This window comes from Symphalangus syndactylus, chromosome 12 (assembly GCF_028878055.3).
Source record: "Symphalangus syndactylus isolate Jambi chromosome 12, NHGRI_mSymSyn1-v2.1_pri, whole genome shotgun sequence".
NCBI lineage: Eukaryota > Metazoa > Chordata > Mammalia > Primates > Hylobatidae > Symphalangus > Symphalangus syndactylus.
This window is the reverse complement of record NC_072441.2, coordinates 97,187,294-97,214,833: the sequence shown is the minus strand read 5'-3', so window position 1 is coordinate 97,214,833 and position 27,540 is coordinate 97,187,294. Positions and strand designations below refer to the sequence as shown.

The window sequence follows — 27,540 nt, the reverse complement described above, 5'->3', positions numbered from 1 at the left end:
GTAAGATAAAGAAGGTAAACATCCTATTTGTATTTCAAGCTCATAAATTATCTCAGGAGTTCTGATGTGTAAGAAAACTTTTTGTTTTATTATTATACTTTAAGTTCTAGGTTACATGTGCAGAAAGTGCAGTTTTGTTACATAGGTATACATGTGCCCTGGTGGTTTGCTGCACCCATCAACCCATCCACCTACATTAGGTATTTCTCCTAATGTTATCCCTCCCCTATCCCCCCCACCCCCTGACAAGTCCTGGTGTGTGATGTTCCCCTTGGATGACTCTCTTACTTGGCCATTTGATGATTTTGGACTGCAGCTTTGAAAGACCAAATTGTAGCATGCTGCATAGCTTTCAAAGAATTTAGATATTTTTTTCTGGTTGGCATACGTTATGATTTTAAAATAATTAAATTGTGTGAAATTTGTTCTTATATCAGGTGACTATACCATCACCATAAATTGCTAGTCATGAAAATACATACAGTTGACCCTTGAACAATGTTTGAACTGTGCTGGTCCACTTATATATTCATTTGTTCAATAAATATATTAGAAAGTTTTTTGGAGATTTGTGACAATTTGAAAAAACTCTTGGGTGAACTTTGTAGACTAGAAATATCAAAAAAAAAAGAAAAAAAATGTATATTATGAATGCATAACATATATATAGATACTAGTCTATTTACGTGTTAATCGACTTTTTGTTATTGATGAAGCTCCCGGTCAACAGCATTATTAGTTAAGCTTTTGGGGAATCAAAAGTTATATGTAGATTTTTCCACTGTGCAGGGGATAGGTACCCCATACCTCCACACTGTTTAAGGGTCAACTGTTTTCCAATGAAATTAAGAAGTCCAGCCAGGCTCAGTGGCATGCACCTGGAGTCCCAGCTATTTGGGAGGCTTAAGTGGGAGGATTGCTTGAGGCCAGGAGTTCAAGGCCACAGTGTGCTATGACTGCATTTGTGAATAGCCCCTGCACTCCACCCTGGACATCATAGCAAGACTTTGCCTCTAAAAAGGCGGAGAAGGAGTCTAATATTCAGTGTGATAGTGTTACTCATGGCAAATTCATATAGGTCTGCAGCAACCTCAGTACCTGCCTCTTCAGAAGAAAGAATTCAACTGAGGAAGCATAAGGCAGAAGGAGAGACTGAGGCAAGTTTTAGAGCAGGAGTGAAAGTTTACTTAAAAGCTTTACAGCAGGAGCAAAAGAAAGGAAAGTACACTTGGAAGAGGGCCAAGCAGGTGACTTGAAAGACAAGTGTATGGCTTGACCTTTTGACTTGGGGTTTTTATATGATGGCATACCTCCAGGGTCTTGCATTACTTCTGACCACCTGCCCAACTCCTGAGATCTTATTGAGAAGCCACTCGTCACCAGTTTTAGGTGTTTTCTATCTACTAGGAGCCCGCCTTTCCCTGGCGCCAGCTGTGACCAATTATTATTTCAGAGAAACAGTTAACAACTATCTAACCATCGCTGATGGTTTCCCGACACTCCTGGTGTGAGGTATGGGAGCCCTTTCCTGCCCTGCTCATACCCAACTAGCTACCAACTATAACAGTAGCACTCAAAGTGATAGCTAACATTTTGGTCACCTTTATTAACCAGATTCTACCATGACATATGCGTTGTATAAATGATTTTTTTTCATTGCCATAGCAACTCCATAGGCTAGTATTCATTATATCTGTTTTTTTAGGAAACTGAAATCGAGACTCAGAGAGGTTAAGTAACATCCCCAAACCAGACAGCTAATATGAAACAGAGCCATATTTGATCTCTCATCTTTTAAATTAACATAAAATATGAAACAAAGAATTCCGAGAAAATATAAGTGAAACTGGGTCTGGTTTAGGGTTAAGAAAGTCATTTCTAGGCCAAAATCCAAGAAGGAAACTGTAAATAAAAATTTTGTTTTTTTATCTTCTTATAAATTTTAAAATTTTTGTGTCAAAATAAGCTAAATGAAATTTAAGATAATAAATTTAAGTGATTATACTATAAATGACAGAAAAATGGTTTTATTTTAATGAGTATTATGTTTTATGTGATCAAATCTATTAGTCTTTTTAAAAAAAATTATGTCCTGGGAGTTGTACATAGAAAAGCCTTCCCCAAATATTTTGTTTTCATTTTCATACATTGAAATGTTCAATCCATCTGGAATTTATTAGACATATAGTGTGAGGTATGGATTTAGCCAGCTATCACAATATCGTTTATTAATAATAAACAATTTATTTTATTTAAATGGCTAAATCCTTCCATCCTTTCATTGTTCTTTCTCATTTATTGAACTTATATACATCCTTGCCTGTTTCTGAACTTCCTGTTTTATTCCATTGATCTGTACCAGCAAAATACTGTTTTTATTATTGTAGCTTATTTATACTTTACAAAAGTGTTCTTGGTTAGTCCCTAAAATGTATTCCTCCAAATGAACTTTTTATTTATTTATTTATTTATTTATTTATTTATTTATTTATTTATTGAGAGGGAGTCTCACTCTGACGCCCAGGCTGTAGTGCAGTGGCACGATCTCGGCTCACTGCAACCTCCGCCTCCTGAGTTCAAGCATTTCTCCAGCCTCAGCCTCCTGCATAGCTGGGATTACAGGTGCATGCCACCATGCCCAGCTAATTTTTTGTATTTCTAGTGGAGATAAAGTTTTACCATGTTAGCCAGGCTGGTCTCCTGACCTCAGGTGATCCACCCACCTCAGCCTCGCAAAGTTCTGGGATTACAGGCATGAGCCACCACACCTGGCCAACCTCTGAATGAACTTTAAATGACTTTTTACCGAGGTCTTTACTCCACCCCTACAAAATGCAAATGGGACCTTGAGTGATGTTACAATATGTTTATAAATTATATGAAAATGTCGTATCTGTAATAGTGAGTTTCTCCAACTTCGTATGTGGTATGCCTCTCCTTTTATGCAAGCAGTAGAGTCACTTTTTTTCATATAGTTCTTAGTAGTAGTCTATTAAATTTATCACCATAAGTTTCTTTGTTGTTGTTACAGAAAGTGACTTTGTTAGCTCCATTAAGATTTTCTGGTATAATCCCAAGATATTTGTAAAACCTTTTCTATTATGCATCTTTGTATGAAATTTAGACATACTTGTGAAATGTAAAAATGTACTAAGCTTTATTTTTTAATAACCAAAAAGATTAAATGTTTATTTTAAATTTTAACTTATTTTATAAATAAATATTTCCTCACCTTCTGGTAGCTTAGACCTATCAACTAGGTTTGAACAGAGACTTTTACTTAATGAGACTGAAATGTTATTAACCATGAAATTTATACCTATTAAAAATATTATCCAAGAGGGCCTGAGGGAAAAAAAGAAAAAGGAAAAAGTATTATCTAAGGTATGCCTATGATTTTGCTCATATCGTTTGAAGTAGATTATTACTGCCTGTAGTTTGCAAAGCCATTTACTAAATGATTGAAATTTTTCTGATCTAACTTCACTGGAGATTTCATTGTACATTAATGACTGTATGGTTTAGAGAATTAATCAAAAATCAGAAGTTAGAGCATCAGTAGCTTCCTCTTATATGGCTGATTATTTTACTTGATATGACCTTGAATAAGTCACATTTTCTTTCCATGCTTCACTTCTTTTATCAATAAAATGAAATAAAGAGTGCTGATATAGTCAAGGATGCCTTTATCAATTAACTACTTTCAGATTATTATTTGGCTTCAGATGATAAAATATTATGAAAATACATAAAGGCCAAATGAGGCATCTGGCTATAGGTCTTCAAAGTGAAAATCCAAGTGACACAAGACAAGTTGTCTGATCAGTGAGCACTTTGTTCCTAAGATCAGCTCTTCATTAGGGGGACATCCTTTAGATGCAGAGTGACCATAAAACTTATTGCCCAATTAAACACCCTTTGAAAGGCAGCTCTAATCAGAAAAGATGTTCGGACAAGTGGCGCAAACCAGAACTGTCACACGCAAACTGGAATATATTGTTATCCTATTTATATGGCAAGAAGAGAAAGAGGGGAACATGCTACTTCTCTTTAATCTTTCCCTAATGTGATGTTTACTGAGCTATGTGTCATGGGTGTAGAGCTCAGAAAGTATGGCTTCAGTTTATATTTTGTCATTATCCATTATTTTATTTATTTATTTATTTTTATAGCAAACAATTGTAGAACATGTTTTACTTGCTGGATTGTGATAGGATCAAACAATTCATTTCTACTGTTCTCCTAGAACTCATAGTGAGTTTGAGAGGTCAAAGATCTTAGCATGAATACAGAAATTTGTTTTCTTTGAATATTGCTAATTGTGACCCAGTCAATTTTGTGATTATAGGAATAAATTATGGTATTTATAATATGAGACATTCTAGAATGTTCTTTCACTGTTAATGTTCTCTTATGCTTTGCTGGTTGTAACTACAAAGATCTTAAATTTGTGTGTTAAAGATAGCGTTGATGGTAAAATGTTCAGCTGAGTAATCAAATACTAGTTTTCTATTAATGGCAAAAGAATTTTTGAAGTAATAATGCCCACTGCTGGCAATGCTACAGTAAAGTAGATACCCTCATATAGCTGGTGACAACTATGGGAAAAACATATTGAAAGCCTTGGAGTATTTCTATAACTTTTGTCCCAGAATTCTACTTCTTAGAATCTAAGCAAAGGAAGAGAGTGGCAGCAGGACTACAAAATGGAAAGCTATCTGCACAGATGTTCATGGAAGGAGTATTTGTGATCATTAACAATGGAAATAATATGCATGTTTACAGATACATCCCACCTTCCCTCCTCTAAGAAACCTCCCATGGCACCCATAGTCTGCATCAGTCCGTATGTGTGTTTTCATAGCACTTTGCCTTCCTATACTATAGTGGTGTAGCCAAGAGTCAAAATAGCTCTGTACTCCTGGGCAAGTTACTCATCTCACTGTGCGTAGGTTTCCTCACTCTGTAAAACGAAGATAACAGTACCTGCCCTATCAAATATCATTGTGCCTAGCAAATAGTAATTGCTCAACAAATGATAGTAGTTATTATTATTATTACTATTACAGCACAGTGTCTGTTTGCTCATGTGAGACTGTGAGTACACATAGTAGAGAAGAGATTTTTTCTTGCCTGGCATATAAAAGCTCTTCAATAAGTGATTTTTGAAAGAAAGGAAGGAAGAGTTTAGTTAAATAAATTATATTTTTTGCACTCAGTGAAAAAGTATGTCACACTTTATAGAGAAGACCCTATAACAGTGTTTCCTAGCCTTGGTTGCACATCAGAATCACCTAGCCAGTTTTTTAAATACTGATGTCCAGACTCACCCCCAGAGATTCTAATTTTTTTTTTTTTTTTGAAACAGAGTCTCACTCTGTTGCCCAGGCTGGAGTGCAGTGGTGCAATCTCGACTCACTGCAACCTCTGCTTCCTGGGTTCAAGCTATTCTCCTGCCTCAGCCTCCCGAGTAGCTGGGACTACAGGTGCATGCCACCACGCCCAGCTAATTTTTTGTATTTTTAGTAGAGACAGCGTTTTGCTGTGTTAGCCAGGATGGTCTTGATTGCCTGACCTTGTGATCTGCCCGCCTTGGCCTCCCAAAGTGCTGGGATTACAGACGTAAGCTACCACACCTGGCCAAGATTCTAATTTTTTTAAACAATTTTAAACTTTTAGAAAAGTTGCAGTTAATGTACAATAAATTTTTTATGAACATTTGAGAGTAAGTCATCAACATTATGTGCATACTTCTGAATCCTTTAGTGTGTATTTTTAACATAAAAGGGCATTTTTTTTACATAATCACATTACAAGCATCCAAATAAGGAAATCAACATTCATTTATTACTACCATCTAATCCTTAGACTCCATTCAGATTTCACCAATTGTCTCAATAAGATTCTTTGTTAGCAAAAGGATCCAGGTCAGGATCATGCATTGCATTTAGTTTTCTCCTTAGTCTCTTTCAATCTAGATCAGTTTCTGAATTTTTCCTTGACTTTCATGACCTTAACACCTTTAAAGATAACAAGTAGAGATTCTAATTTAATTGATCCATTTATCCCTTTGCTCATCAGAAATTTTTCTAGATGGCTTCCACCTACAGTTCTAACAAGATACTGGCAAATTTATTTTGCTGTATGGTGTACATTACTCATACGAGAAGTCATTTGTTGGCTCCCCCTTGTCTATGAAAATGAATGATGCCTTTGTGATGTTATGACTCAACCTCGTGTACGCCTCCCCTCTTCTCCACTTCAGTGTTAGTTGTCATCTCACTCATGTCACCAATGATACTTCTGAGAGGCAGTTTTACTTTCTCCTCGCTTCCTTCATCTTTCCCCAGGATTCGTTGAAACACATCTTTGGGAATCATTGTATGTGGGGAAAATAATATCTACTTCTTTGCCTTTCACTTTACCTCTAAACCTCTGGTCTTTTCCAAGGACCTTCTTTTTCTGATTTTCTCTTACGGGAACAACCAAAACTTTGCATGTACTAAAATTGAGAACCTCAATGTTGCTGAATGGGTATGTGGTAGAATATTCAAGTATGTTCGAATTTTAATTCTGTATGCCAAAATGATAGGTCAATCATTCATTTAGGTACTTTTATTATTATTATTATTTTGAGACAAGGTCTCACCCTGTCTCCTGGGCTGGATCGCAATGTCATTATCATGGCTCACTGCAGCTTTCACCTCCTGGGCTCAAGCAATCCTCCTGCCTTAGCCTCCGGAGACGCTAGGACCGTAGGCTGTGCGACCATGCCCAAATAATTTTTTTTTTTGTAAAGATAGGGTCTCATGATGTTGCCCAGGCTGGTCTTGAACTCCTGGGTTTGAGCAATTCTCCAGCCTCAGCCTCCCAACGTTCTGGGATTATAGGTGAGAGTCACCATGGCTGGCCTGTATTTATATTTTTTAAACATTAAAACACTTCACTGAGAACACAGCAGTAAACAGAATACATGTGGCTCTTATCTTCACAGAGCTCACCTTTCAGGAGACAGTTATGTATAGCAAATATTTTATAGGATGATGAAAACATGGGTCTTTCCTGTTTTTTTTTTCTAAATGTTTTGTAACTTGGTGATACCACTTTTGTGATTATAAAAGTTCAAGAAGCATATAAAATATTTAATTGTATGTATAAGTGTAATTGCCCAACGGGTTCTTCCTGCCCCCTGCACAGAGAAAATCAGTTCACCAAGACTGTGGTATTGAAGTTACCATTTTAATTGACAAGAGGCCGCCCACATAAGAGATGGAATTATTACTCAGATCAGTCTCCCCAAAGGATAAAAGGTTAAGGTTTTTATGGACAATTTGGTGGGCAAGGGTAGGAAGTGTGTACTGCTGACTGACTGGGGATGAAATCATAGAGATGTAGAAAACGGTCCTCCTGTGCTGAGTCTACCTCTGGGTGGGGCCACAGGATCAGTTGAGTCATAAGTCAGGGTCAAGGTGAGGTCCATCGGTTGCCAGAATGCACATCTAAAAAACATCTCAAAAGACCAATCTTAGGTTTTACGATAGTGATGTTACCTACGGGATCAATTGGGGAGATCACAAATCTTGTGACCTCTGAACCACATGACCCCTGAGCAATAAAGCATTATAGAACCTACGTCTACATTTTAGCAGCATTCAGGCCCCTCCCATAATATTAATATTGTGGCTTTTCATTAGTTTTACAAAGACAATTTTCAGTTCCTGAGCCAGGAAGGGGTTAGTTCTTGTTTTCAGGTGAAACTATAGACTGAATTCCTCTCATGGTGAGCTTGGCTGACACCCAAGAATGAGGGAAGACAGCCAGTCTGTGAGGCCAAAAGCAAGATGGAGTCAGCTATGCTAGACTCCTCTCACTGTCATAATCTTTGCAAAGTCAGTTTCATAAGTAGTTGATCAAATCTGAATTTGGATACATAATTATTTCTGCATGGATTCTTATTCTGGTACACTCTGGGGGAAAAAATAGTGAATCAAGGATTAATCAGAAATAAACATAGGTGCAGGGTGACTAAGATGATTGGACAGGCCACAATTTCTTGGCCATGATTAACGCAGGCCTCCGCACATACTGACACTCATAATTTATCTTTAGTTTTAGTTTCTATCTTGAAAGAAGAAGAGTTGTGATTTTTACTAGTACATTGTCAAAGAGGGAACAACTTGTACAAATACAAAAGCAAACAGCTTTCTCTCAGAGATCTAAAAATAGTGCAATAAGACTGGGGCTTTGACCAGGAGGTAGAAAATGGCAAGAGATAAAGCTGGAAACGTCAGCAGGGGCCTTGTAAAGTCATATTAAGACAACTGAACTTCATCTTCAGGCCATTAGGGATCCAAATAAATGTTTTACCCGGGGAATAGCACAATCATATCTGTGTTATAGAGGTCACTCTGGCTGCAGTGTAGAGAACAGATGAAAGGGCCCTGGGGGGTTGGGCAGGGAAACAAGTGGGTGGAGTCTAGGGGACAGAGACTAGGTTGAAGTCTATTAAGTAATTCAGGAGAAAATTCTGGTTTCCTGAATTGCTATGGCAGAAGGGATAGCCAGAAGCAGTGAGCTTCAAAAGACATTTAGTGGGGTAGAACAGACAGCCTCAGAGACTAATTGGATGTGAAAGGTAGCCTGTGGGAATGAATCCAGATTAATGCCTATCCCCAAGCAAACATGATAGTACCATCTTTATCTGTGATACCAAAATCTAAAAATCTAAAAATATCTGAAAACCAAAGTTTTTTCATAAGTTTAATGGTAAAGCCTAACCTGATCTTATATCGTTGTGTATCATTAAACAGTTTTGTTTCAGTAGCTTGACAAAACATTTAATGTATATCATTTTTATTTAACCTATTTAGTGTGACTCTCCACGCTGCTGTAAAAATATTAATGTATTTGATGATGAGTGACTTCCCAGACCCCTTGAAGTATTATATAATATATACTATATATTCCAGATTATTATTGTAAATTCCAAAACATCTGGCACCAGGAGTCTTGAATAAGAGATAGTAGACAAAGTTTGAAGTGGCCATGGAGAAAGTGCTGATGACAGAATATATATTTATGGGTTATATTTACAATTCAGTTGATTTAGGAGATTACATGTATTATGGTGTTATTATTTTCTAGTGAACAGTTTGGCCCAGGGGTGAGGTTTTTACAGGAGGGTACGATGAGGAAAGATAATTGAGGATGTTAGCAACTGTAGTTGAAGTTATAAACAAGGAAAGATGTGATGGCAGGAGGTGCTTGAAGAAAGGGAGAAAGTAGATAGGCCAAAGGACCGAATGCTTTTCTAAAGTACCTACAGAGACCCCAGGAATAACAGGGAAAGAGCTGTGTCACGGTACACTTCAGAAGTGGAGCTTTCCATGGTAATGGATGATATGGTTCCGAGTGTGGCCATGGAAGGAGGTAGCCAGTGTGGAGTGGAGATCGGTATCAGTCACTAGAGATATGTAAGTCTAGGAACTGAGAGAAGCTTTCATGTTGAGTGGCATTGAAATCACCTTGGATCATGGTTAGGTTAGGAGGTAGGGTGGAGAGGAAAATGGTGACTCAAAGTCTGAATTCTTTCACAAACGAGGGAAGTTTGTGAACCAAAGGTGTGACAGCAACAAGAAGAAAAGATCTAGCCAGATGGCATAAGCCTCAAAAAGTCAGGAGTTCATATATAAGGGGAGGTCTTAAAGTAGCACTGGGACAAAGGATAGAACTACTCCTACCCTCCTGGCCAGAGATTCTTCTCCTGAGGACTCCAAGGAATTGATGCCCTTAGGGGATATCCAAGTTTCATTTAAGGCTAAGAGGCCTATGAAGAGATTCAAGTTTCAAGGGAGTTTACAATGGCATTGAAGTTCTGCAGAAAGCAATAGGAATAGTTAGAGATTGGGGAAGGGAAGAAGAATCTCAGAGCCATGTGAGAATAGCAGGATGGGAGAAAAGAGGTGAATATAATGGCCTCCATGTTGGTGGGTTGGGGTGTGACAAATTAATAATTTTCTGGTGACTAGTAAATAGAGACCCTAAAATCATCTTTAAAACTGAGAACTTTTATTTTTCTGCCACATAATTTGAGATCTGAAGGTAGGCATGTGGGACTGGTATGGCAGCTCCATAATACCATCAGTCACCCAGTCTCCTCCTCCTTGGTACTGTCATCATCTTTAGTAATGTGCTTTTTGCCTTGTTGCCACAGAATGTTGTCAGAACTCGAGTTATCACTTCTTTTTTCCAGGCATAAAGAAAGAAGAGTGAGGGCAAAAGGCAAAGAATGCCAGCTGAGCTAACACTTCCTCTCTCGCCCACCTTTAAGCTTTTCCAAAAACCAAAGCCCTCACCCAACAGCTTCTGGTTATTTTTGTTGTTGCTGGGATTTAGTACTGTGGCCGCCCCTTTTTAGAAAGGAAGTGAGTAAACGTAGTTCTGTTAGTCGGGAACATTGCTCCCACTAGCAAAAATCAAGATACTGTTAGAAGGAAGAAAGGGAGAATGAATGTTGGATAAGTAAAAAGCAGTATCTTCTCCAGGTGGTCAAGAGGCATTTAGCTAGTAAACAGGCTTCCAATGGAACTGGCCCCAGCTGATCCCTAGTGCGGTGGTTCTTACGTGTCCTCTCCTGCTCCAGAACAGCTGCATCATGTGAGAACTTAGGGGAAATGAAATTCTCGGGGTCCACTGTAGGCCAGCTGCTTAGCAACTCTGGGGATTTGACCCAGGAATCTGTGCTTTAACAAGCCCTCCAGGTGCTTCTGGTGCCCATGAAATTTGAGAACTACCGTCCTAGTGCAGCGGTTCCCAATCAATAGCATGCATTAAAATCACCTATAGAGTTTTTTTTGTAAACTATGTAAGCCTAGAGCCCTATTATAGAAGATTCTGGTTAAGGAGGTCTGGTATGAGCTTCTTATATCTATAGAGTAGAACCCTGTTATTCATGGTTTCACTTTCCACAGTTTCAGTTACCCGTGGTCAACCATGGCCCAAAAATATAAAATGGAAAATTCCAGAAATAAACAATTTATCAGTTTTAAATTGTATGGTACCTTAAAGAGCAGTGTTGCAAAAATCAAAAAATAAAAAGTTTTAAATTGTATGCCATTCTGAGTAGTATGATGAAATATTACAGTATATTGTTATAATTATGCTATTTTATTGTTAATCTCTTACTGTGCCTAATTTATAAATTAAACTTTATCTTTCTATATATGGAAAAACAGTATAGATAGAGTTCGGTACTATCCACAGTTTCAGGCATCCACTGGGGGAACTGGAACATATTCCCCACTTATAAGGGGGCACTACTGTATTTTATGTTGCAGGTGATTCTGATATTCTGATATGGCTGATAGTTAGACTAACATTTAGAAACCACTGTCTCAGTGAGTAGGGGCACACTAGACTTTTTTAAAACTTATAAAAGAACCTATCAACATAGTAAACAGATAACCTACAGAATGGGAGAAAATTTGGGCAGACTATGCTTCTGACAAAAGTCTAATATCCAGCATTTATACAAAACTTAAACAAATTTACCAAAAAAAAAACAACCTCCATCAAAAAGTGGGCAAAGGACATGAACAGACACTTCTCAAAAGAAGACATACACCAGACTTTTTAGAAGTCGGCTTTGGTTCTGCTTTTGAGGAAAGCCTAGACCCTGTGAGCAGACCAGCAAAGGGATTGTTTTGCTTTCAGGATTTAGCTGACAGTTGGAAGCAGCGGCAGCCTCTTAACTTTGAAGGGATCAATAGCCTCTCTGGATGGATTTAACTGTAGCCAAGGGTTGTTACACTTCCAAAGGAGTTCCAGTCTCTGAATGGGGGAATCTTTGGCTTCTCTGGAAGGAGCCAGCCATGACCTGATTAATTACCCAGATTTTTTGGGGGGGAAGTCTCAATGTTGAGGCTGCCATTTGCCCTCCCAGGGAGGAGAGGCCTGAGATATATGGTATGCATGTATTGCATGGATGCTGAGGGTAACAAGGAGAGAGGCTCTGGGTTTCTTGCAGCTTAAAATAGTTATCTGCAGGTTCATCAAATCTGCACTCACCATTTGTCATGGTCATGTGGCTCAGAGGTGTACAGGAGACCAACTCTTGTCGTTCTCCCTGTGGGCTGTGTAAGTGCTTTGAGGGCCTGAGCTTATCAGGGACTTTTGTATCTCCAGCTGCTAACATATTGCAGGCTTTTAGTCTGTTGAGTAAATGCATGTGGGAATATATCATGAATGGGGACAGTGGACCTCCATACCCTCTCTCTTTTTATATGGCTGAAATGTCTCAATGACCTGATGAGAGTGAGCCCTGCTTTCAGGTACCACATCTCACCCTTCCCTCCACCTGCCAGTTGCCAGAAAAGTCCACTACAGCATCCCAAAAATGTGAACAATTATTATGTGTCAGTTAAAAAGGCCACTTCCACCAGCATCTTCTTTCATTGCTGTTTATTCAAGTAAAACCTGAAATATGTGCAAGTGGAAAGCAAATGGTTTGCATGGATTCTTTTCTTCCTTCTCAAACCTGATATTTCAGAAGTCTCTACATTCATCGTAAAAACATCATGAAAATATAAGAGGCCTTAAGCTATCAAATTGTAATTCTTTATGGCCCAGTTAGTATTTCATCAGCATTGGTTGTTTTCTTAGATAAAAGAATCTTGGATAAGGAGCAATTTCACATTCCCTCCCATATCCCGTCGTAGTGGGGCATATGTTCATTGCTAGATTCTAAGGGAGTTACAGGTTCATAGGTCTTTCTCTTTCTCAAGTACAGTGCCAGCTCCACCTTTCTTCAGATAGGCTGCCTTTTGAATCTGAAAAGTAACAAGCTTAATGACTTAAGGACTCTATTTAATGTGATTTATCCCACTTTATATAGGCACTTATAAAATCATTTGTCGAACACTCTAGGATTATTTTAGATTAATTTATTTTGGATAAATTGGTTAATTAAGTATGGAAAATCCATATAAAATAAATAGACACAATCATTGGACTAAAAGTGACCTTATAGGCGTCATTTAAGAATCTCCAGGCATTCTGTCTCAGCACTTTTTGTATCTTCTCTACCTATTCCCTGGGAAATGGTTCTCACACAGTAGCACAATTCCCTGGATGGCTTTTTAATTTTTTTTTTTAATTTTTTTGAGACAGAGTCTCACTCTGTCACCCAGGCTGGAATGTAGTGGCATGATCACAGCTCACTGCAACCTCGACCTCCCAGGCTCAAGTGATCCCTCCTCAGTCTCCCTAGCAGCTAGGACCACAGGCATGCACCGTCATGCCCCACTAATTTTTTTTTTCTTTTGTAGAGACAGGGTCCCCCTGTGTTGCCCAGGCTGCTCTAGAACTCCTGGGCTCAAGCAATCGTCCCACCTTGGTCTCTCAAAGTGTTGGAAATTACAGGTGTGAGCCACCATGCCTGGCCAGGCTTTTTTAAAATACGGATTGCTGGGCTATACTCCACAGTGTCTAATTCAGTAGACCTGAGATAGAGCCTGAGAATTTGCATTCTAACAAGTTCCCAGTTAGTGCTGATGCTATTGGTTTAGAGTACCACACTTGGAGAGCCACTGTTCTAAGCCAAAAAACACTGTGCACTCTCCATTAAGTCAAGTTGTTCTCTTGATTAATTTTTGTCAAGCTGTTGTCAGATTTGGAATTTCACAGACCTGGAACATTTCAAAAAAAAAAAAAAAAAAGCCAAACAGTAACAAAACCCACTTTGGGGATAGACATAATGATAAAGTTTTAAAAATTTAACAAATGAAACATTAGAAAAATTTGTTTCCCGTCATCATCGTTTTGTTTTAAAAGGATATTTAATCACCAACAGCATTTTATCATAGAATAATGGACTGTCTCTTCAACTGAATAAATTCAGCTTTACCTGAAGCTCACTTTATTGCTATGGCATGCCAAAGACATGATGGTCAAAGCAGTCCACTTCAGGCATAGGCAAAACAGCGTTGCATCTTCTGTAGATCATTTTAAAACAATAATAGAATCCACTAATAGTTTGTCTGCTTTTCATTATCACCATAAACAGGCAGTTCCAAACAATGTCAGTGAGAAAATACTGCCCCTTCCCCAGGGTGGACTACTCCTGCCAACCCTTGCTTCATCACTGCTTTGTTGCCTTCATTTTTCCCATTTTGCCAGAAAGCAGTGAAATGTCATCCCAGACCCTCACCATCTGGTGGTTGGGAGCAACTGGGCTAAGTTACACATGCTTATGGAGTCTTTGATAATTTTATTCAAACTTGATATGGAAAACATATATCACATTTCACAGGTCAAAGAGGAATGTAAACTAGTTGAGTCCCGCGAGTGGTGATTTTATCTATGTTAAAGAAATTTGGGCCAGGTGCTGTGGTAATCCCAGCACTTTGGGAGGCTGAGGCAGAAGGATTGCTTGAGCCAAGGAGTTCGAGACCAGCCTGGACAACACAGCAAGACCCTGTCTCTATCTTAAAAAAATTTTTTTTAATTATACAAATTTTAAAAACATATTTTAAAAATAAAGAAAAAATTCTTTATAATTATTTGGAGAAATAGAGTATTCTTTAACACTTATACATAAGCACAAGTATTTTTAAAAATATTTATTTAACTAGGACTAATGGACAAAGGTAGAAAATTCTGATTTTTGTTTTTTTTTTTTAGACAGAGTCTTGCTCTGGCTTGATCTCAGCTCACTGCAACCTCCATTTCCTGGGTTCAAGCAATTCTTCTGCCTCAGCCTCCTGAGTAGCTGGGACTGCAGGTGCACACTACCATGCCCAGCTAATTTTTGTATTTTTAGTAGAGATGGTGTTTCACCATATTGGCCAGGCTGGTCTCGAACTCCTGATCTGCTCACCTCGGCCTCCCAAAGTGCTGGGATTACAGGCGTGAGCCACCGTGCTCGGCCTCTGATTTTCAAATTCAAAATAAAAAGCCAGAGTTTTTTTTATAATATTGAGTTCTTCAATATAACGTGAGGAATTAAAAATTAATTTTATCTCCTTAATCCATGGCTTAATTTTAAGTTAACTACCACGTGTTATTTTATTTAAATTTCATTCATTCATTGATAGGAATGTGCAGTCATTTCACCAGGTGCTGTTTTGAAGATACACATTTCTGCCCAGCACAGTGGCTCACACTTGTAATCCCAACACTTTCGGAGGCTGAGGTAAGAGAATCACCTGAGCCCAGGAGTTTGAGACCAGCCTGGGCAACGTGGCAAGACCCAGTCTCTAAAGAAATACAAAAATTAGCCAGGTGTAGTGGCATGTACCTGTGGTCTCAGCTACTCCAAAGGCTAAGGCAGGAAGATTGCTTGAGCCTGGGAGGTCAAAGTTGCCATGAGCTATGATCATGCCACTGTACTCCAGCTGAGTGAGAGAGTGAGATTCTGTTTCAAAAAATAAAACGTGATTATCCCTATTTGGCTGGGCACAATAGCTCACACCTGTAATTCCAACACTTTGAGAGACCAAGGCAAGAAGATCACTTGAGCCCAGGAGTTCAAGACCAGTCTGGGCAACAGAGGGAGATGTCTCTACAAAAAAAAAAAAAAAAAAAAAAATTAGCCAAGCATGCTGGCAGGTGTTTAAAGTCTTAGCTAGTCAGGAGGCTGAGGTGGGAGGATCTCTTGAGGCTGGGAGGTTCGAGATTGCAGTGAGCCATGATCACATCACTGTACTCCAGCTTGGGTGACAGAACAAAACTTTGTCTCAAAGAAAAAGAAAAGTAGAGAGTTTAGATGGAAAAGATAAAAAGACATGTAAAATTAAATTGTAATATAAAATTAAACACCAGCATAAGAGAATGTTGCCAGATAGTGTATGATGAAGTGTTAGAAACACTAAGTATGAGAGTTCAATGGAGAGCAGTATGACTGTGGCTGAAGGGGGTCAGGGAAATTTCATGAAATAAATTTCATGAATTTAATGAAATGGCATTTGAAGAATATGGCAGATTTTTATACATACAGAAAAAGAACATGGCAGGCTAGTTTTAGAAGACACTGAGTTCGTCTGGTTGAAGTGGAGGGTTCCTTTGGTAGAGTATGGGAAATAAATTTGGAAATGTAAATTAGAGCTAGACTGTGGAGACTTTGGAAAGCTTTCTGATGGCAACAATGAACATTGTGATAATGGTGATAAAAATAATAACTTTACTAAGCAATATATACCAGGTACTATGCCAAATTGTTTACCTGCATTACCTAAAAACTCTATTGAATAGTTTCTATTATCTCCATTTTATATGCTAAGAGAGTGAGGCTCCCACAGGTGAAATGACTTGGCCAGGATCACACCACCAATGAGTGGCAGAGAGCTGAAATTTGAACCCAAGTTTGTCTAAGTCCAAAACCAGTGTTTCTATACAGCAAACTAGGTCAAGGATGAAAAAAGTGTTTCAATTCAAGTGCCAGTTTTTGATTTATTGATAAAACTACAACCAAATAGAAAAAAAAAATCACCATGATGGATTACTGATGTTTGCTGTAAATGCGGGATGAGATTTTCTTGGTATGTATGACACACAGTGGCTACTTAGGCTCTAGAAAACTGGAAGCCATCAAAGGTTTTTGAACAGGGCAGTGACTTGATAAAGTTCCCAAAACTTTAACCAAGCAGCAGAGTTTAAGGTGAGTAGATAATAGGAGTAATGGAAGCGTATACTCTGATCATCCAGTAACAAGTCTTAAGGACCTGGTAGTCTAAAATAAGACCATTCAGAAATTTTCTTCTCCTTCAAGTGATCAATTTCTACTATCAAGGTGTAATTCTTTGAATAGTATCTATCTCCTCCCCTGACCTCTATGATCCATGAGAACAGTGACCTTCTGTGTTTTGTTCATTCCTCAATTCTCCAGTGGGTAGGCATTCAATATAGTTTTCTTAAATCCAGTAATAATAAAAGCAATAATGATCATAGAAAGCACTCGCTTTGTGCCCAGACTGGGTTAAGTACTTTCAGTAGAGCAAATGCATATGGAATCAGACTACCTGGGTTTGAATTCTAGCTCTGCCACTTACTAGCTGTCCAAGCAAGCAGGTTAAACTCTTGTGCCTGAATTGCCTCATCTTTATGGTGGGGATAATAATAGTACTTACCTCAGAGAGCAGCAGCAAGAAATAGATTAGGTGATATAGGTAAATCAATAAGAATAGGAAGTATTCAATTAAATATTGGTTATTATAATTATCTTTTTAAATTATTATCTTTACCATTCTATACTTAACTTGTCCATTAGAAAATAAATATAGTAGAGCCAAAGGAAAGGCTATAACTTCTATGGCAGCCCTGTTTCTTGTCAGGCCTGTTAGGCTCTTTTATAAATGATATCCCAGCTAAGTTAAAACTCCAATTTCACTGTCAGAACCTACTTAATTATCTTTTTACCAAATACAAAACCCACACAAATCTGGATTTTTTTTTCTTTTCAACTGATTATGGGCTTTAACAAATCTGGTTTCAAATAATGTATTTTTAAAGATAAATTGAAAATTTATCATGGGAGGGCTTCCATGAGAATGCAAGGCAGGCTGAGGAGGCAGGCTTCAGATCAGGTCATGTAGGGGCAATGAACCCGAGGGAGGAGGCAGATGGATAGAGGACACAGACAGAGGGAGGGGGTCTGCAGAGGGAAGGAAATACTGACTGAGGTCTGGAATGACCATCTCTACCAAGAGACACTCTGCCTCCCACAGGGTGTCCAGACACTGGTGCACACATTCCTACCTAAGGGCCTGGGCTGGCACAGCCCTGAAGAAGGTGGCACCCACTCTGGCAGTCAGTGGGTCTGGCCTGGCAGAAGGATCATCACAGGCTTCAGGGGGCTGGACAGCCTGGGGGGACTAGCGGAGGTCATCTCTTCCAGCCTCCTGCCCTCAACCAAGTCCAGCTCTGAGCCCTGGGTCACCCAGGGCCACCCTGGATTCATTGGAATCCCTCCACCACCAGTAGGTCAAGTTCTGTAGAGGTCTGAGGATGGTGGTCAGCTGGGGAGTCAGCAGAGGGTGAAGAGGGTCACAGTTCTACCAAAGCCTTGTCCAGTCATCCTCCATAGGGGATGGAGGCCTCTTCCGTGATCTCCCACTCCATCCTGCCACTTCACTCATTTCATCAGCTGCTCCTGAAGCACCCGGGACTCAGGACTGGTTTTATCTTCCAAGGCCTTGGTGAAGGGCTGGCCCAGGATCTGCAGCCACACCTCATACAGCACCAGCTCTGCCTTCCCACCTAGAGCAGTGAGGGTGGAGATGGCATCAGCCTTGGCCCCCTCTCCTGGAAGCCCTGGGGTGGGACTCAAACCCAAGCTCTAATGCTCCAATCCAGCAGTCAGCCAACGTTAGTCTAAGGGCCCATCCCTTGCAGCCTGTTTTTGTGCGGCCCATGAGCTGAGAATGGCTTTCACATGTTTAAATGGTTGAAAAACATCAAAAGTAGAATAATATTTTGTGACACTTGAAAAGTATGTGATATGCAAATTTCAATGTCCATAAATAAAGTTTTACAGGAACATAGCGGGGAAAAGGCTTTTATTCTTTTAGTGTAGCCTTTTATGTTTGAAGAACAAATTATATTGCCTTGCAAGAAATTCAAAGGTCAGTACCCAGGTGCTAGCCTCTGTACCATGCCTATCTGAACTTGCTCCTCTTTTTTTTTTTTTTTTTTTTTTTCCTTTTCCAGCCTCTCTTCTCATCATATAAACCCTCTTGTCTGTCACCTGGCGGTACAATTAAACTCATGGATGATTCCCTTTTGTAGCTGAAGTTTGAGAGGCAAAAGTTAGCTGGTTAGTAGGAAGGAAGTGAGAATACGTGTTTTTTCTAGACAACCAAAATATCCCTTTGCCTACTGTTTATTAAAAACAAATAAAATCAAAATCTTGTTCCATCACCACTAAGCAATGCTTGTCTCTATTTTGTAGGTCTTTACTATGATGATCTTCAGTAATGTTAATATATTGAGTTTGGCCAATTCTTGATCTTTTTTCATAATGGAGAAATTAAGGGGTTAGCAAGGGCCCTTGAAATCCAGAGAGATACTAGCAACTATTTGTCCATTAATTGCAACGTATTTACAATACACCTTACCTTTTTTATAACAAGTATACAGATAGACTAGCTTGCCCTTAGACTCTTAAATATATTTTTCTCAGCTATCTTATAAAACACAAAAATATTTCTTATGGGCTTAATATGCACACATACACATACAGACATACAGAGTAAATTAGAGACAATATATATACATATTGTAAACTAGAGACAGAGGCTCATTCTGTAACCCAGGCTAGAGTACAGTGGTGCAATCATAGCTCAATGCAGCCTTGAATTCCTGTGTTCTGGCAGTCCTCCACTGTCAGCCTCCAAGTAGCTGGGACTACAGGCATGCACCACCATGCCCAGCTAATAAAATAAGTATTTTATAATTGAATGAAAGTGATTAAGAATCATGAAGGGACCCAAAGTCATAAACTAGAAAGATGTTAAAAGACTGGCTCATATCAGAACTGTATAATCCGAATTCAGTAAGTCAGTATCACAGTAATCTCCCCTTATCCGCAGTTTTGCTTTCCATTGGTCCCAGTTACTCTCAATCAACTGTACTTCAAAAATATTTAATGGAATGTTCCAGAAATAAGCAATTCGTAAGTTTTAAATTGCACACCATTCTGAGTAGCATGATGCAATCTCATGCTGTTCTGCTTTGACCCTTCTTCATCACAAGAAGGATGAATACAGTACTTCAGATGTTTTAAGAGAAAGACCACATTCACAACATAACTTTAATTACAGCATATTGTTATAACTGTTCTATTGTATTATTAGTTACTGTTTTTGATCCCTTAACTGTGTGTAATTTATAAATTCAACTTTATCATAGGTATGTTTGTATAAGAAAAAACATAGTATATGTAGGGTTTGGTACTATATGTGGTTTCAGGTATCCGCTGGGGGTTTGGGATGTATCCCGTAGGGATAAGGGGGAAATACTGTAATAACCAAATATAATCCTCTAGCAGGAGAGAGAAATGTGTAACTAAAATATTAACCTCTCTTAGTTAAATATTATTTATTTATTTTTTATTATTTTTGAGACGGAGTCTCATTCTGTCACCCAGGCTGGAGTGCAGTGGCAGGATCTTGGCTCATTGCAACCTCTGCCTCCCAGGTTCAAGCAAATCTCCTGCCTTGGCCTCCCCAGTAGCTGGGACTACAGGTATGCACCACCACACCCGGCTATTGTTTGTGTTTTTGTAGAGACAGGGTTTCACCATGTTAGCCAGGCTGGTCTCAAACTCCTGACGTCAGGTCATCCACCCACCTCGGCCTTCTAAAGTAGGATTACAGGCGTCAGCCACTGCGCCCTGCCAGTTAAATATTACTTAAAACTGACAAATAGATATGCTCACTAGTGCTCTTATTTCTGGTAATCTTGATGTTGAAAGAACTTCCAGAAGAGCATTGGTATAGAATATATTGTGTGTATGGGCATCTTGTGAAAGAGAAAACTGAGAAAAGATGCCAAGGACAATACATGTATGGGTACATGGCTTTGATCCACATATCAAGTAAGGGAGACAAAGTGCCCTTTTTATCCTGTGACTTTCGTGTCTCTTCACCTAAGACAGCTGGTATTGTGTTCACATTACCAACCACCAACACTGTCCAGTCCCTTCATTTTCCTGGCTCTGAAAGACTAAGGAGAAAGATGAAACCAATCCACTCATTGTGCTTTGGTTTCTGCAGTTTGACCCTGAACTCTTGACTTTGGTCTGCTCCCTGCCTCATTTTTCAGTCAGTGACTAAGCAGTTTTTGAGTTAATAAGTAACTCTTAGGTGACTGATTAAAAATTCTAGGAGGTGACTTAGAAAGGAGTCTAAAACATGGTTGCCCTAATCGAATTCATCCTGTTTTTCATTCATAAAATATTACAGCTACTCCCACTTTGGCTTTAGGGTGAAAATTGTTAAACCTACTACTGTTCTTTGTCCTTTAGACAGTTATGGGCTTTCCTGTTTTAAGAGGAAACAGAAGACTAGTCTAACAGGAAAATATTAGGCTCAATGTTTTCAAGAGCACATGTATTGAGAAGGTTTTGCAGGTTATGGAAAGCTTTTAAAGAAACGAAGCCAGGTGCAGTGGTTCACACCTGTAATCCTAGCACTTGGGGAGGCCAAGGCAGGTGGATCCCTTGAGGTCAGGAGTTTGAGACCAGTCTGGCCAACATGGCAAAATCTTGGCTCTACAAAAAATACAAAAATTAGCCAGGTGTGGTTATGTGCATCTGTAGTCCCAGTTACTCAGGAGGCTGAGGTAGGAGAATCGCTTAAACCCAGGAGGCAGAGGTTTCAGTGAGCAGAGATCAAAGCACTGCACTCCAGCCTAGGCAACAGAGCGAGACTCTGTCTCAAAAAAATAAAAAAAAAAAAGAAACTTGAAAGAAATTTTGTCTTCAAATATCAAATACCTCCACTACCATGTAGATGCTGATATTGTGTGAGCAATTTTCTGTGAGATAATTGTGAAAGAAGTTATAACAATCGCTATATCCTTCTCACCTTTAATCTGAATGTTAATTTAGCCACACAGATAGCAGTAAGACAACATCTTGAAAGTATCTTATCCACAGCAAAGTCACACTTTCTTTTCTTAAGCATAGATGAAATCCAAACTACTATAGTCGTTACTTTTAAATCTCATATTGGGCAAATGCTTACTTGATATAGTTAGGAATTTGATACAGTCATGCTCTTGATGAAGTTTAAAAGATAGCTCTGCTATGAAATTTATTTGCATTAACTCTTTCTTATCATTGCTTATTGATTTTTTATTTTTATGTATATGGTAGGAATATTAACTAGCTTGTAGGGAGTCTTGGCCATATGCCAAGCATTGGTCTAAGTGTTTTATATGCATTAATTGATGACCCCATTTACAGATGAGTAACTGAAACATAGAAGAGTTAAGCAACTTCCCCAGAGCCACACAGCTAGAACATAACAGAGCACAGACTTGAACCCAGGCAATCTGGGTCCAGAATTTACACTCTCTAACCTCACTGCCTTTCTGTATGATCTTAAATGTAACAAGTATTATTTCTCTAGAGTTCATGATAGGATGGGGAGTGAGAGTAGAAAAACTAAGTATGAGGGAAGATATAATAGGAAATAGAGTCAGAATATTTGGCCTCCCTCAAAAGTAATTAGAATGATTAGATATTTACTTATGTTTTATCCTCATTAACTGATATTTTTATTCACAAACTTGTCCAACTCAGTTTTAGATTAAAAATATAAAGCTATTTATTTCTTAAAAAATTCTTAACTATCAGGCTGCTGCATTGTCAGCAGCAAGAGGCCTTTGAGTTCTTGAGGGGGATGAGAGAAGGTCACGTGCCCCTGGAATTCCAAAGGATTATTCTGATCTCATTGTGATTTCACTGTGCTTACCCATGAGAGGGGCATAGTCAGTATTTGTTGAATGACCAAGTACATAATTCTTATCTCCCATTTTAATAATAATGTGTCATATGAGGAACAAAATCACAAGTACTTTCTCCTCTTTGTCCCCAGTGTCCTTATACATACTTCTGTTAACATATTTGGTGTATTGTAAAATAATTATTTGTTTCTGTGTAGTTCTCCCCTTAGTATGAACTCCTTGAGGGCAAGGGCCATGTCTTACCTTTGTATCCCAAGAACCTAGCCTCTGTTTATCAGTAACTTAGTTGATTATTGACAAATGGCTGTGGAAGGAAGGGAAGGAGTAAGGCAGATCTAGAGCTGATATCCGTTTGTATTTATTTTACATTTATTAAAAGGTCATTGGGTTTAATCATTTGAGACTTTTGAAATATATTTGAAGATGATATTTCTTGGATTTGATATGACTCCTCTGATTTAACCCCTGGGAAGAGGTCACTGGGATTTAAAGAGTATGTATGTTATAGTCTGTCCGTTAGGTACACCACCTGATTTTATTGCAAAATTATGTCATACTCCAAAGGGCTTTGGCTGTACTTTTGGTGAGTTTATCTGTAATTATTGATAAATACATTCATTTTTGCTTAATTTATACAGAATGCCTGTGTGAATCACCCCAATCACTGTAGCATCTAAATTTCCATCTCATGGTATAAGCTATGGACTAGGAAGTCTGCCTTGGAAATTAGGACTTATTCTTTGAAAAACCACAGATGTATTTATTATTTGAGACAAATTTGTAGTATGGGATCTTTTCCCCCTCCGATAACATTAAATGCTGTGTTCTCACTTGTAAGTGGGAGCCAAACAATGGTTACACATGGACATACATAGGGAAATAATAGACACTGGGGACTCCAAAAGCAGGGAGAGTGAGAAGAGGATGAAGATTGAAAAATTGCCTATTGAGTATAATCTTCACTATTATGGTTACGGGTATGCTAGAAGCCCAAACCTCACCATCACACAATATGTCCATGTAACAGACCTACACATGCACCCTCTGAATCAATAAAAATAATATGAAATGCTGTATCTCTCCACTTTTTACTTTCTTCTTCAGGCCCACTATACTCTCATATTATACCACATTTAGCTCACATCTCTTGTGGTATGCACTGTGCACTCACAATTGTGCTGGATGCTGTTTTTGTTTCTAGGGGTTATAACAATTCGATTTTCCTCCATAATTCTATTTCTTGTTTTTTAAATTCGGGTCAACATACATTGTGAATTCCATCTTTGTTGTAAGCACACCCTTATTTACTGCTTTTACTGACCTTGTCATCTTACAGAATAGTCTACTGTATCAGTGAGTGGTATCTCCCATTCTGTCATTACCACTATGGTCTGAGCAAGAGTAGAGGATGGAATGAGGCTACAATGAGGCTACCTATGGATTCTCGGTGGGTAGTTTTAAAAACTTTGCCTCCATGGAAGCTTCTGATAATGCTTCTGTCCTCACCTCTACCCCGCCTCCCACTGTGCTGCTGTAACTGGCCTTATGACAACAAATGAATCTGGCATAAGAGAGAAGAGCAGCAGAGTAAGTGAAACAGAATTGTGTGAATTAGCCGTCTCGTTGGATTCTACCCAATCACACTGTGAAAATCCATTATGCATTATGCTTATATTCCATTGTGTAATGAATGGTAATTGTTCTAATGATAAATACTGGTCCCTTTTGGTACCAACCTTAGAGTTAGAAATAGCTTAATCTGTTGAGTAAATGAATAAAAACCGCAAGTTTAAACCAGCAAAAATAATTTCTTTGCTTGGAATATCAGTGTACATATCTTTCCGTGCAAAGTTCTCCACTTTTCTCATTACCCATTAACTTGTTGGTTACTCTACAATCACCATCTGAGAGCTAAAATCTGCTGCTTACTATTCACAAGGCAGAGAGAATTATAAAACATTATACAATAGTAGCACACAGCATAGCTTTGAATCTTTCCATAAAGTCATCATAATGGTACATTTTCTGAGTATTGCCTTCAGATTGTTTTAATAAAGAATTCATTGTTCTAGTGTTTACATGATGATTTTCTGTAACAGAAACCGATACTGACATTGATACCTTAGGCTAACGCAATTTTTAGTCATTTTACTGGGGTAAAAATAACTTTGTTGTATAATAAACAAATTGCTCAAGCAATCCTCCTGCTTCAGCTTCCAGTAATTGGAATGGTAGGTGCATGCCACGGTGCCTGGCTTCTTCTACCATTGATAATTTTGGTCCTTCTCAGGTTAACATACATTTATTGAAGGCCTGTTTGTGCCATTCACTGTTCTAGGCACTGCAGCTAAATAAGACACACTCCTCATTCTCAAAAAATTTAACGTTCTCCAGGAAAAATTGTTATCAAAATTGACATCAGAAACTAAATGCTAGGAGATTGATCCTTCCTGGGTTTCATGAAATCCCCTATCAGGAAGTAAATGCTAGGAGGTTGATCCTTATTGGGTTTCAGCACAAGAATCAGATGAGCCTCCTGTTAGATATGAAATCTGCTCCAAGTATTGGAGGATAGGTTAAAAAAACAAAACATAGAATAGTATTCCAGGCTGAAGAAATAGTGTGTATGTTGTATAATATATTCTCTTGTAATGGCCTTTGTGGATAATTACACATTGCAAGTATTCAATTTTATTTGCTGGTATTCCAGTTTGTTTTCTCATTTGAGGGATATTATGTATCCATTCTCTTAGCTCTTTACCTTGGTTTTTTGTTTTTGTCTTTGTTTCCCGAGATGGAGTCTCACTATGTCGCCCAGGCTAGAGTGTAGTAGCTACTCATAGGAGCAATCCCTAATTCCATGTAGGGAAACTACATGGAATTTGATATAGCAGAGTTTAAAAAGACATTAGAGAATTGCAGATGAGCATGGAAAGGTAGCTAAGGCTCAAGTCATATGATTATTTTATGCCAAATTTAGGAGTTTGAAATTTACTCATAGGGTTAGTCCATGGACTGACTGGGCTGAAATTGCAAAATATTCATTCTGGGGGGGAAATGGTCCATAGCTTATTAGATCTCAAAGTTGTCCACAATAAAAAAAAAAAATTGTTAAGAATATTGCAGTGAAAAGTTTAAGTAAATGCTCATACTGTTCACTAATTAGAGTGAAGTAAGGCATTACCATATCCATGTTTCATATTACAAGAAATGTGATGTACAGAGCTGTCAGTGCAATGAATGGAAGTTGCCAGGAAGACTTCTGTAGCCAAAACTAAACCATAAATTCATTCATTGAACATTTCACTGAACTTTTCCTATACACCAGAAACTGGTAAGCACTGAGGAGACAGTAATGAACAAGAGCTCCTATTCAGACACACATTCCATTCAGGGCTCATAGTCTAATGAGGAAGGCAGACATTAATCAGATAATCACAAAAAGAAATGGACAAGTACAAACTCTGATTATTGCTCTGTAGTAAAAGACAGGATGAGTTGTAATCGGGGAACCTGGTGTAGATGGGGGATTAAGAAAGGTTTTCTTTAGCAAATGGCATTTGAACTGAGGCCTGAAATGAGTGTCAGCTAAGGAAGAAGGTAAATGACTCCAGGCCGAGAAAATAGCACTTGCTAAAGCCCTTATGCGGGGAATTGGTTGGTGTGTTTTAGAAAAGGAAAGAAGAAATATAAAATGCAAACAAAAAAAAATAGCCTGAGATGACACTAGAGAAATAGAGATTGGGCCATGCAGGGCTTTGTGGGCTATTTTAAGAATATGGATCTTTATCCTCAAAATGTCAGGAGGCAACCCTTGAGGGGAATGGGCATTGACATAATCAGGTTTATAGTTTTTAAGAGGTCTCTCCAGTTACCATGTGGAAAATGGACTGAAGGGGGTCAGGTTGGGATAGATTTATTAAATAATAGTGTAACAACTGAAAATACATTGATACCATGTACTTTAATTTATGGGTTGTTATAAATTCATAAAATGTGTCTAGGCATTAGTTTCTCCATGTGGAAAATGATGAGGCTGAACTTGTAATTCTCAAAGCTTGGACTCCCCCGCAAATGAGCTGAATAATTGATCCTCTGAGACCTGGAGGCAGCAGCTCCAATCCTTAACCACTTCCTGTGCCGGCTCCAGGATGCCATGCGAGAATGAGCATTTTCTAGGTGCACCATGAGGTGACAAAGATTGAGAGGCCCTCCTCTAAACCCCTTTCCTGCACTAACATTCCATGATTCTAGGTTTTGAGGAAATCAAATTCTAATCTGACACCTTGGTTTTACCATTGAGGAAAGTGTTGCCCAAAGAAGGAAAGTGGCTCACCTAAAATTGCATGGCTTAGTGGATAGAACATTACTCTCCTAACTAGTAATCCTGGGTTTTTCTAGTTTGCCATACTGTCTCTATATCCTTTGTAAGCAGTGTAATGAATTATTATAATTATCAAATTCCAGGTGCTTCTTTTTCTTTCCTCTATGAACAGAAGTACAGTTTATTCTTTTTTGATTACCAGTTAAGAATTTATTGCTGTAAGTCATCAAGCATCGTTTTACTAAAACTTGAAGACTAGAAATGGAGAAATTAATTCCTAGGAAAACAACACATCTTATCTTATTCTGGCTTAGCTGAAAATATTGCAAGACTAGCATTTCTATTTCAAAATCAGTCCAAAGGCTGTGAGCATACAGAAGCGATGAATAGAAAGATAAGTTAGCTGAACTCTTAATGACTTTTACTTGATTTGAACTTGAGTTCAAAGGTAAATCAAAAGTTTAAAGTTGAACTTGAATCTTACTATGCCATATAGGCTTTCCTTAGCCTTCTCAAAAATCTAAAGTATAAGGGAGGTCCAGGAGTATAGTGATTCTGCGCACAGACTCTGGAGTCAGGTGGTCTGAGTTCAAATCCCCAGCTTCTCCTCCTACCAACTTCGTGACTTAGGAAAAATTACCTTTCTCAGACTCATTTTATCCACTTGAAGAGTAGAAATGATGACATTTCACAGTAAAAATTAAATGAAGCAATATATGAAGTAATTTTCTCTTAAATCTTAAATTACCTCA

At 38.5% G+C, this 27,540-nt stretch overlaps 1 protein-coding gene and 1 long non-coding RNA gene across 5 annotated transcripts in view; both read left to right on the top strand.

Annotated features, from left to right (window-relative positions):
- Positions 1 to 27,540, top strand: part of NME7 (NME/NM23 family member 7) — a 238,133-nt gene that overhangs the window by 200,716 nt on the left and 9,877 nt on the right. The window lies entirely within an intron of this gene.
- Positions 22 to 26,930, top strand: LOC134734532 (uncharacterized). Its single transcript, XR_010117630.1, has 2 exons — positions 22 to 20,238; positions 23,801 to 26,930. It is a non-coding gene; the product is annotated as an uncharacterized lncRNA (long non-coding RNA).